Source organism: the organism of the source record quoted next, unplaced genomic scaffold (genome assembly GCF_019419815.1).
Source record: "Pyrus x bretschneideri cultivar Hongxiangsu unplaced genomic scaffold, Pyrus_bretschneideri_v1 Contig89, whole genome shotgun sequence".
Taxonomy (NCBI): domain Eukaryota; kingdom Viridiplantae; phylum Streptophyta; class Magnoliopsida; order Rosales; family Rosaceae; genus Pyrus; species Pyrus x bretschneideri.
The window spans coordinates 370507-380959 of NW_025999830.1; the positions used below are offsets into that span (position 1 = coordinate 370507).

At 37.1% G+C, this 10453-nt stretch overlaps 1 long non-coding RNA gene and 1 pseudogene across 1 annotated transcript; one reads left to right on the top strand and one right to left on the bottom strand.

Annotated features, from left to right (window-relative positions):
- Window positions 1-1282: 1282 nt before the first annotated feature.
- LOC125473462 lies at window positions 1283-2617 on the bottom strand. The gene is made up of 2 exons (XR_007255337.1): window positions 1918-2617; window positions 1283-1572 (listed from the first exon to the last, which is right to left on the bottom strand). It is a non-coding gene; the product is annotated as an uncharacterized LOC125473462 (long non-coding RNA).
- A 1822-nt stretch (window positions 2618-4439) lies between these two features.
- Window positions 4440-9153, top strand: LOC103949366 (annotated as a pseudogene).
- The last annotated feature ends 1300 nt before the right edge of the window (window positions 9154-10453 follow it).

The window sequence follows — 10453 nt, forward strand, 5'->3', positions numbered from 1 at the left end:
ACTTCCAAGTCCATGCCCGATGCCCTACAATGGTGCAATTTTTTTTGGAGGGTACCAAAAGCACTTCTGGATTGTTTTAACACATGATAGACAAGTGTGAATTTTGAGGGTTTAGGATAATACTTGCATTTCCCAATAACTAAAAGAATAATACTTGCACTTCCTACTATGGAACATAAACTCACTCTACCACTTGCAAATAACGTATATGCATCGTAAAAATTAAATTGAAATCGCTCAATTTCTAGCCTTTATTTGGAGATCATTCTTAAGAAAAAAAAAATCATTTGAATCAGATATTATTTAGTTATCTAGAATATTTAGGACATGTTTTTGCCCCCGATTGAAAATATAACATTATGAAACCCAATATGTCACTTGAATCAAAGATAATTGATGGGCAACAACTTCTAATATACAGATTAGATTATAGAAGTTGAGTACGACTGTTTACTAGGAGAATACGAGTATAATTAATAGCCGTTAGGCTGAGGAGGGAAATCTAAATGTCATTAATCGACCAAATAAATCCCAATTATGAAATAAACAAACCTGTAAAAACTTGACAGGTCCATCAGTTCAAAACCAATTTTTTGCCAAACTCACGATAGAGAAACATGCAACTTATAATACATTTAGGATGGTGTTATCTACGTTCTTTTTTACATTGAGAATAGTGTTATCTCTGTTTTATTTATTTATTTATTATTATTTTAATTTATTCGATTTATCGGGTGAAAATTAAGAGAATGTGAAAAAAGGAAAATAAGGTTAGCACCAACCTATATTTAGTTTGAATACTTCAAGTGGTATTTCTCTTCACTTATAAATGAAATGTCTTAGGTTTGATTCGTACTAAAGACGAATCTGAACCATATTATTGTTAGTTTATTGTAAGGTTAAATTCACATTTTATTCCTTAGTGTAAATAATATCGTTTTATTAAAAAATAAAAAATTCAATCATGAAATGATATTTTTCATATTTATATTTTACGTGGAAAGCGGCTTCGTACAGTAGGTTATGCAGTGCCTTTAACCCTTTAACTTTGTAGTACAGTGTTTGCTGGGCAAAGTAGCACCTTACCTGGGGCCTCTCCTCCACCCAATACAAAAGCAAAGTTCGACTTCTGCAAAAGAGGAAGTATATAATGTTATGTTTAAGTGCTTTGCAAAGGATCGTTAAGGGTGCAGTTAGGGCTGGGTTCAATTCAAATTGGTTCGGTTTTTTGTCAAAATTGAAATTGAACCGAAATTTTGATTCGGTTTGGTTCATTTTTTTCAGTTCGGTTCAAATTTTTTTTTTTTTTTTAGCAAAAAATGAAAAAAAATTGAAATCTTAAAACATTGATGGCAAGTCTTTCCTCTAACTGGGTTATAAATCCGCTTTCCATCTTTTCCATAACCATCCACAAACATAGTCCAGGTCTTATCAGTGTTGCCCAACAGCTTCTCATCCGTGTAAATCTCCGGCCTATCACCCTCGTCCAGCTTTATGCCTTTCATGTACGAAGCCTCATCCTTCCTCGACACATGCACGTCTGCGCAGCTCACTGGTGTCGCATTCTTCAATCTGAACCCATAAACCAAATCATGAAAAAAGCAAAAGAAATCAACTTTAACAAAATTGAAGTAACTGAGAACTCAATCCACATTCTCCAAAATCAAGTACCAAAAAGCATGCACAATCAGATCAGCTCCAAACCAACCACAATCACAGACCTGGTCGAATAAAGATTCAATCTTTAAACCAAAAACGAGTGTAATTTTTCAAAATTTGAGAACCCATCAAACATTCAAAACCAGAAACAGTAAAAAATCCACCAGAATCAGAGACCCATTTGGTTAAATATTCTAATTTCTAAGGGCAAATAATGTTCATAATCCAAGAAGTTAACAGAGGGCATGGAACGATTACCTAGAAGAACTACGAGTGGATCCTACTGACCGAATGGAAGGGGGTCCAAACGGTGTCGTACTTCGGCCGGAATAGCTCTTAGTTAATCTAGTCGACTGAATGTTAGATTTGAGCTGAAGAGAGATATCAACGATGCAGAGCTTTTGCATTCTTTCGCGGTTTTCTCTGATTAGATCTTCTCTGGACTGCTCGTACAGAGACTTGGGGGTTTGGAGAAAGAGAGGAAGAAACTAAGAAAGCAGAGCATGGAGGTGCAATAATTTAACGGAGAGAGAGAGAGCGAGGCTGGGAAGTCCGTTTTTATACCGCATACCCTACTATTTTTTTTTTTATTTTGACACCAACAAATAAAGTGGGGTGATCCAGATTTTTCGCGGTTGTCCAAGAATTTCAATATTTGAATTGAGGGTGTAAGACTTATCTGATCTTATCATTTCTTTGAATTTTTTTTTTTCAATAAATAAGTTGGCTGAAGCAATCACTCTTAACTTGAAGGTTAGGGGTTCGAAACACCTGACCTCCAGATTTTGAGAATTTGTTACAAATTTATATAATTAATATATCTTAAACAATTAAATATATAAATAAAAATTGATTCGGTCCGGTCCGCTTTCTAGACCATCAAAATTGAAATTAAACTAACCTATTTTGTTTCAAAATTTTTCAGCTTTGGTTCGGTGTTCGGCTCGATTTTTTTCGGTTTTTGGTTTTTCAAACCCACCCCTAGGTGGAATGCCATGAGCAACACGATTTATTTTACTCCATGTATGGTTGATAATATATGGGTTGTTCAGATATAAGCCTATACAATCATATACCTCGGATAAAAACTGACACACTCCGACCGAGATCAGGGCATGCTGGCCGTCACGTGGAAGTGACGTAATCATGTGCACAATGCGGAAGCTAATAAATAATAATAAATGTACGAATAAATAAAAACCAGCTATACACAAAGTAAGAACATACATGTGCAAGCGTAAGTGTGAAAAACAAAGTTCAGAGCACGGAAGACCTAGTGCAATCCGGGAGAAACAACACTAAATAAACACACCCAAAGGTGGTCCTACACTGGTGATAATCTGTCAGATATGCCGGGAAAATCCTCTGGGGAGCCACCAAAAGTGCTAGCCAACTAGAACCTGGAAGGGCACAAAACAGAAAGCGTGAGTGGGCAAAAATAAAGCTTTTCAAAAACCATTTCATAAACAAAGTTCTAACCCCTCGCCGTAAAACCTGTATACTTCCCAGAAAATAGAATATACATATATATAAGTCATGCCCGGAAATATGCCATGTCAAATGCCTCTAAGTAGAATGCAAGTGCTCAGGAAATGTCAAATCAATGCCATGTGATTTGGCAGCCGGAGTCACCTAACGTGACCTGTATGGCTGAATCTAGAGCTCAAAATCTCCATCTCACTAACTATACCTGCACACGAGTCGGAACCACCTAAAGTGGTCTGTACGACAGGACTGGGTGTATAATAAGTACGCTTAAGTGCTACGATCACGTGAAGGCTGGGCTAATAATCGCGGGTCACTTACGAGTCGGAACCACCTAAAGTGGTCTGTACAACGGGACTGTGCACCTAACTTGGATCCAAGATGAGCGTGTGGTGCGGGAGGTGAACATCACGTGAAGGATTGTGCCCAACTATGGGCGGGAGCACTAACACCGGGGGTGCAGGTTATGAGCTCTCTATGCATCTCAAATCACTACTAAACATAAACATAAACCATAACTCACTTGGCACTTACCTGTGCGTCCGCATCACCAACACATAATACATATGCAACTAATAATGCATAAATAAATGGCAAACGATATGCATGGCATATAAACGTATAAACGTTTCATTTCACTTTCTGGGAAAAACATAAGTATATAGGTATATACGGAAAACCAAAAGCCCACTCACTGATATGTAGAAGGGTCGTAACCCCTTTGCCTCAGTGACCACGCTCGTCCTCGGGATAGGTCTCACCTATATGCGAAACAACTATAAAAACGTTAATTTTAAAGCACATAACCAACATCACAAATAACTTCTCATACAATGCTCAAATGGGGTGTATGAATACACCAATGTGATCTACTCAACCTCAGGAACATCCCCATATTTTTAGAAAAATTTTCCGACGCCGCATGCGCCCTCACGCACCGGCCAAGGCACGGCCACATGCACTGCCCACGCACAGGCACGTGCCTGGCACACTGACGGCGTCAGTTAACGCCGTTAGGAATATTCCGTCCAAACTGACGGAATATTTCGTCATCTTCTCTGTCCAAACTCCGGCGCCGGCGCCGGAAAACCGGGAAATTTTTGAAACCTTGTATCTTCTTCGTTTTTCAACCAAATTTCACAAAATTGGTACCAAAATGAAGCTTACAACAAGAGGAACAAATCCATACCACTTTCAAGCACTAAAACCCACGAAAATTCGTCGGGAAAACACCACCAACTCCGGCCAGCCCTGCAACTCTCTCTCTCTCTCTCTCTCTCTCTCTATACACACTTAATGCCTCGTGATGATCCCATGATAACATTTCTGAGGATAATCATGCAGTCTCCACTTGATCAGTTAGTATCTTTTCTAGATTTATTTGGAGTACCTACCTGAAATTTTTAAGAGATGGAAATATATTTTTATGCAAAATATATATGTTCCTTATGTCAGATGCATCAAATACAAGTGTACCAGAGCAAAACAATTTTGAGCTAAATTCACCTTTTGCTTTACTCTAACTTTTTCCCACGAGAGTCTCATGATGTTGTTGTTTGGTGGTAATAATGATTTTAATCACTCAACACTTAGGCACCCACATGCAGCCAAAGCATAATGTTTTATTACTGCTCTGTGTTATTTCATATGGTTTAAACAGATGTTATATATTGTTTCCATAACTTTCCCATGTGGTTTGGCTGCATTGCACCCTTTCTTGATTTACTTTGCTGTTTAAAGAAATGTTCGAATATCTTATCCTGGGATATGTGCAGGACAAGTACAAAGTACATAACCTTTGTTCTGAAAGGCTGTATGACGCGTCTTTATTTGAAGGAAAGGTGAGTTATGATTTGTCACTTTGGTTGTGCTAATGATTTTTATTTAAACCATTCAAATTAGTGATCCGAACTGAGACAGGCTGGACGTTCAAGCATGGTTAGTTTATTATTGTGCTTGAAAAATCATTGTATTTAACTAGAACTCTCTCAAGCACCTTCTCATAGAAAACCATTTGCACTTCCCTCTTGGTTGATCCTCCAAAGGAAAAACAATTTAACAAGAAATCAGCCTTGAATTAATGATTTTGATTTTCAATCAATCTATTTTCCAATTTGTTGAGAGAATGAAATCATTTATTCAGATGTTAATCGTAGGAAAAAGCCTCTTTTCCTGGGCTGCTCGAGATATTTTACATTGGATATACACGGTACAATTTGGAACTTAGTGCATATTAATAATAAATGTTTTGCGCTGAAGGAAATAAATGTTGATGGTATTGGAATATTGAGAACATAGGCTAGGTTTGTAGAAGCGACCAGCCCTTTATGGTTGTAACCTAACTCAATGATTTTATGGAACTCCACATTTACGTTATATTCTTACAGATCTGTTATAAAAGTCTTAAAATTTTTAGCATCAACTCTATTTTCCTGGCAATAAAACTTAAGGAATGTTGCGTTATTACTTCCTCGAATATAACCTTTCCATTGAACAAGAATAAAATAAAATACCAGGCTAAACATAGGTAATCACATGCATGTGCTGTTTCTGCAATTGTAATTATCCTTGCAATGGTTTTCCTACAGTTTTTTATTTTTGATTTATCATTTTGCCTGCAGGTGGCTAGTTTTCCATTTGATGACCATAACTGCCCACCAATTCATTTAATAACATTATTTTGTCGAAGCGCTTATGCATGGCTGAAAGAGGATATTGAGAATGTTGTGGTTGTGTATTGCAAGGCCGGAATGGCAAGAACAGGACTGATGATTTCCAGTCTTCTTCTATACTTACAGGTAAGTTTCTTCATAGTATTGTTTTGGAAGATGTGAAGACGAATCTCATGGAAAAATAAGTTAGTGTATCAGTATCATATTGTATTTTGCTTAATTCTTTGGACTTAATTTCCTTCTCTGCAGTTCTTTCCGACCACTGAGGAGTCTATTGACCACTACAACCAGAAACGATGCTTTGATGGAAAAGGGCTTGTTCTGCCAAGTCAGATTGTTAGTAGTATTTACTATATTTTCTTTGAGAACTACATATCTTGATATCTTACTTGTTTTTGTAACATCATGACTGTTGGGCTAAATTTTTCTTTTTTTTGGTTGTTTATTCAGAGGTACATTAAATATTTTGAATGCATCTTAACATACTTCAACGGTGAAAACCCACCTGGGCGCAGGTATACTTCTGGCTATATATCTCTATTGTAGTATATTTTATATTACACATTGACACAGAAACTTTTTGTATCATATGCAGGTGCATGCTTAGGGGATTTCGGCTTCATAGGTGCCCGTACTGGATAAGACCCTCCATGACTGTATCTAATCATAATGGTGCGTTTCCATCCTTGGTCTGTCTATTTGCAACCTTCACTTTCCTACTATGCTGTCCTCGGATGTTTCCACTATCAAAATACATCTGTTATATTTACCTTATTTACCTTTGTCTGCATAGGGTTATCTGCTAGAGAAATCTCTCGCTGCACTAGTTCTTTATTCCAAGTATTATTGCAATTGTTGAACATTGAAAGATGTCTTAACTCAACACCAGCAGATTCTTGACCCTTGTTTTTCTTTACTAAATAGTAAATTTTTCTTTTTTTTGTGTTTTTTTTAAAAAAAAAAAAAAATTATTGTAATTAAGGGGAAGGGGGAAGATTTGAAACCATTACAATAATTTAGGGGAGGGGGGAGTTTTGAACTCGGGACACATGGGTGGAAATCCAACACCGTATCCACTAGGATATTGGATAGTAAATAATATACCTCAAAACTCTGAAAATTTCATTACATGAATGTTGGACGTTTGAGATAAAAAGTGAGAGTAAAAGAACCAAATAATCAATGAGCTCATTGCCATACTTGGAGCTGCCCTGGAGCTGATCTCAACATGCATCTATGATGCAAATTGAACAATGTCGTACTGATGCCTGCAGATGCTTATAAAAGCTTGAAACCCATGTTGGATAGAGTTTTAAGTCTGCATAGTTTGTATGTCATGTTTATTAGCTTATTACCATGCTGATGGTTTTCTTTGATACTCCCTCAGGTGTTCTCTTCTCCACGAAAGATCATCCTAGAACAAAAGGTCTTTTGGTAGATTTTTCTCTTGGATAACTATTAGATACAAGTTTTATCCATGGTTCTGCCTTAATTCCTTTCAGCTCTCTTCTGTCATTTTACTAATTTGGGTTTTGCATGTAAATTATATCTACAGCCAGAAGATTATTGGTTTTCTGCTCCAAAGAAGGGTGTAATGGTCTTTGCCCTGCTGGGGAAACTGGGTTTGACAGAATTAGTTGGGGAGTTCAAAATCCATTTTCACAACCATCAAGGAGATTTTTACTGGTTTGGTATTTTCCTCCCCGTTTATTTTGTGCCTTCTTCTTTTATGTTTTCATATTGTAATTGTTATTTTTACTTCCAGCTGGCTGAACACAACGATGACAGAAAATAGAAAAGTTTTAACCAACAATGATCTGGATGGGTTTGACAAGGTTCATCTCTTGTTACGGTGCAATTTATTTCAAGATGCAATGGTTTGCACTTACAAAGTACAGAACGTTGGAAACGCATTGTTGTTGTTCCATAACTTGGTTTGAACTCAGGATCGTTGAAACATATTTGCATTGTATTTGCTTTATAATATGCCCAGAACCTGGATAAACTCAGGATCGATGATTAGTACCAAATATGCCCAGAACCTGGATAACATGTTTAAGGTTGGTCTTAGATCAGAAGTTTTGAAGTGAAAAAAGTGCCTTGGCAAGTTTTTCAGTTTATTAATTTATATGTTGAATAGAAGCAAGACTTGTGGCTGAAACAAACGTAGCTGTTATATGTTGAGAAGGGTGCATGCACATTTCATTGTCACTACACTTTTGGTGCTAATCATCTCACCGCTTGTGAGTATCATGTGGCCCCCTTGTGCATTGAGAGAAGTAGCTGGGAGCTTTCAAATAGAGCGAACTCAGTGAGGTATTCTATGATGGAGTTAACTGCTCAGTGGTTGATTTGGTATCTCAAGGAGACTCCTAGGACTCCGTTTGCTTCTTCCCTATTCTTTAACAAGTTCTGTTTTCTATGCTTGGTACCGAGGCACACGTGTTCACCCCCATTTTCTCATGCATTATTATTCAATTAAAAACCACTAATTGACTTATCCTGTTTTTGATCCATACTAGTTAACATATCTGTAATGGGCTTCTGCAGAGAAAACTTCCTTCCCCAGGATTTCAGGTTGAGGTGGTTTTAGTGGATTACAACGGCAATGGACCTACGACACCCAACACTGAACCTTCTACTAAGAAACCAGATGAAAGCTCAGGTACCAAACCATCCTCAGATGACGGGGGTGGAGTTGCTGCTCCACAAGAATGTACAAGCCCCAGAAATCAATAAAAGGATGATGTGTTCTCAGATAGTGAGGCAGAGGAAAGTGGATCTGCAAAGAGCCGGCGAGCAGAAGCACCCGCAGGTGGACCCGTGGCCAGTACCACCGCCAGTTCCGAGTCTAATACCAAACCAGATCAAATTTCAAGTTTAACAAATGCGACCGAGCAAGTTTCTATTGGAAACACGGACTCCCAACAGGGGGCTGCTGCTAGTGAGCCAAAAACTTGTGTTAGTGGTGGAAATGCCCCAGGCCTTAAGGCTTCAAGCACCAAAAGTGACGTTTTCTCGTTTGGAGATGACGAGGACTACGGAAGTGAGTGAATCAGCTGGTCACCGTGTGCCCCCAGACTTGGAAAATCTGTACATAATATGGTTTTCAAGCTTTTTAAGTCCACCAGTTGCTGATACTAGCTCATGTTCAATCCGCCCGTTCCGTTTGTAATTGAAAGTATGTTTCTGGTTAGTAGATTAAGAAAGCAAAAGGCTTCTTGAAGATGCGAATAATTGACATCCAACTGTGATGGGGATTTGTAGGAATTCATTTTATTGTTTGTAAAGAAAGAAATAATAAAAAATAAAAAAAATAAAAACCTGTAAATTATCATTTCGTGCTTTCTGGCCTAAACTCAGTTCCAATACTTCACCAATCCATTGGATGAGCCTTTTAGGTATACTATAACATCTCAATCAAACGAAAATTACTAATTTATGCCACTACCACTGACAGCGGGCAAATTCTTGTATTTCCAATTAGGTCGGCCTCTCGAATCACTCATATGTCTCTTGCACTTCGTACATCACGTAACTCTGTGGAAGCAAACAGTTTTGTCTTTTACATTTGGATTCAAACGTTGTGTTGCAGTGTTTTCTTGTTTATCTTTTACATTTGGATTTAGACTTTGTGTTGCAGTCTCGTTTCTGGTTCTTTTTTTGACATTTGGATTAGGCTATGCAATGCAGTGCCTGTTTCTAGTTTTGCTTTGATATTTGGATTTAGAGTCTGCAATGTGCAATAATGTCTATTTTTGCAAGGGGAAAGAGACATGAGAGAAAGTCATGAGAGAAGAGAGTAGATAAGGATAACAATGGTGGGTCTAGGTGGCCTTTTTGTGACTTTTTTGCTTTATTTATTTTTTAATAAAATGATTTAGGGTCACAACTCTCTCTCCCACAAATAGAAAATTCACATAACTTCCTTTTGCATTTTATGTGCTCCAAATGTGTGTAATAAAATTTTATATGGTGTAGAATGTGTTACATTATTTGGTACACAAACGTAATGCACAAATTTGGTTTATGTAGCATTACCCTTTTAATAAATTTTAAAACAATTGTTGGATACATGGAGTTGGATGAACACATTATATGTTTGTTCTTCATATGTTCTAGTACTTACAATTTATTATTATTCTATGTTGCAATTTATGTTTCGCATATTATAAATACACTTAAATAAGAAAACCGCCTAGACCTTGCCTAGTCCCCTAGGCGCTAGACCCCTATCTGCGCGCTTGACTAGTGACTAGTGCTTTTCAGAATATTGATATTTAGGCCTTATTTTAGGACTAAGAATGGATTATTCACTAAATTCTACTTATTTCGAAGATTGAAATGGATGCTATTTTTTCAAATTTTTTCAAGTTGAAGGTAAATTAGTCCTGAAGACATCCATTTCAATCTCTAGGATAGGGATAGAAGGGACAAGTTTTACTAAACGACTATTTCTCACTTAACCAAAAGAAAAAAAATTACTATTTTTTTAAGAAGAGTATGATAATTCATTCATTGAAAGAATGGCACTACAAATACATATCATGAAGCACTCAACCCTAAAAGGATCCTTCCAAACTAGATCTAAAAATATTACAAAAAAACATCACTAAACATAAAGTAATGAGTAGACT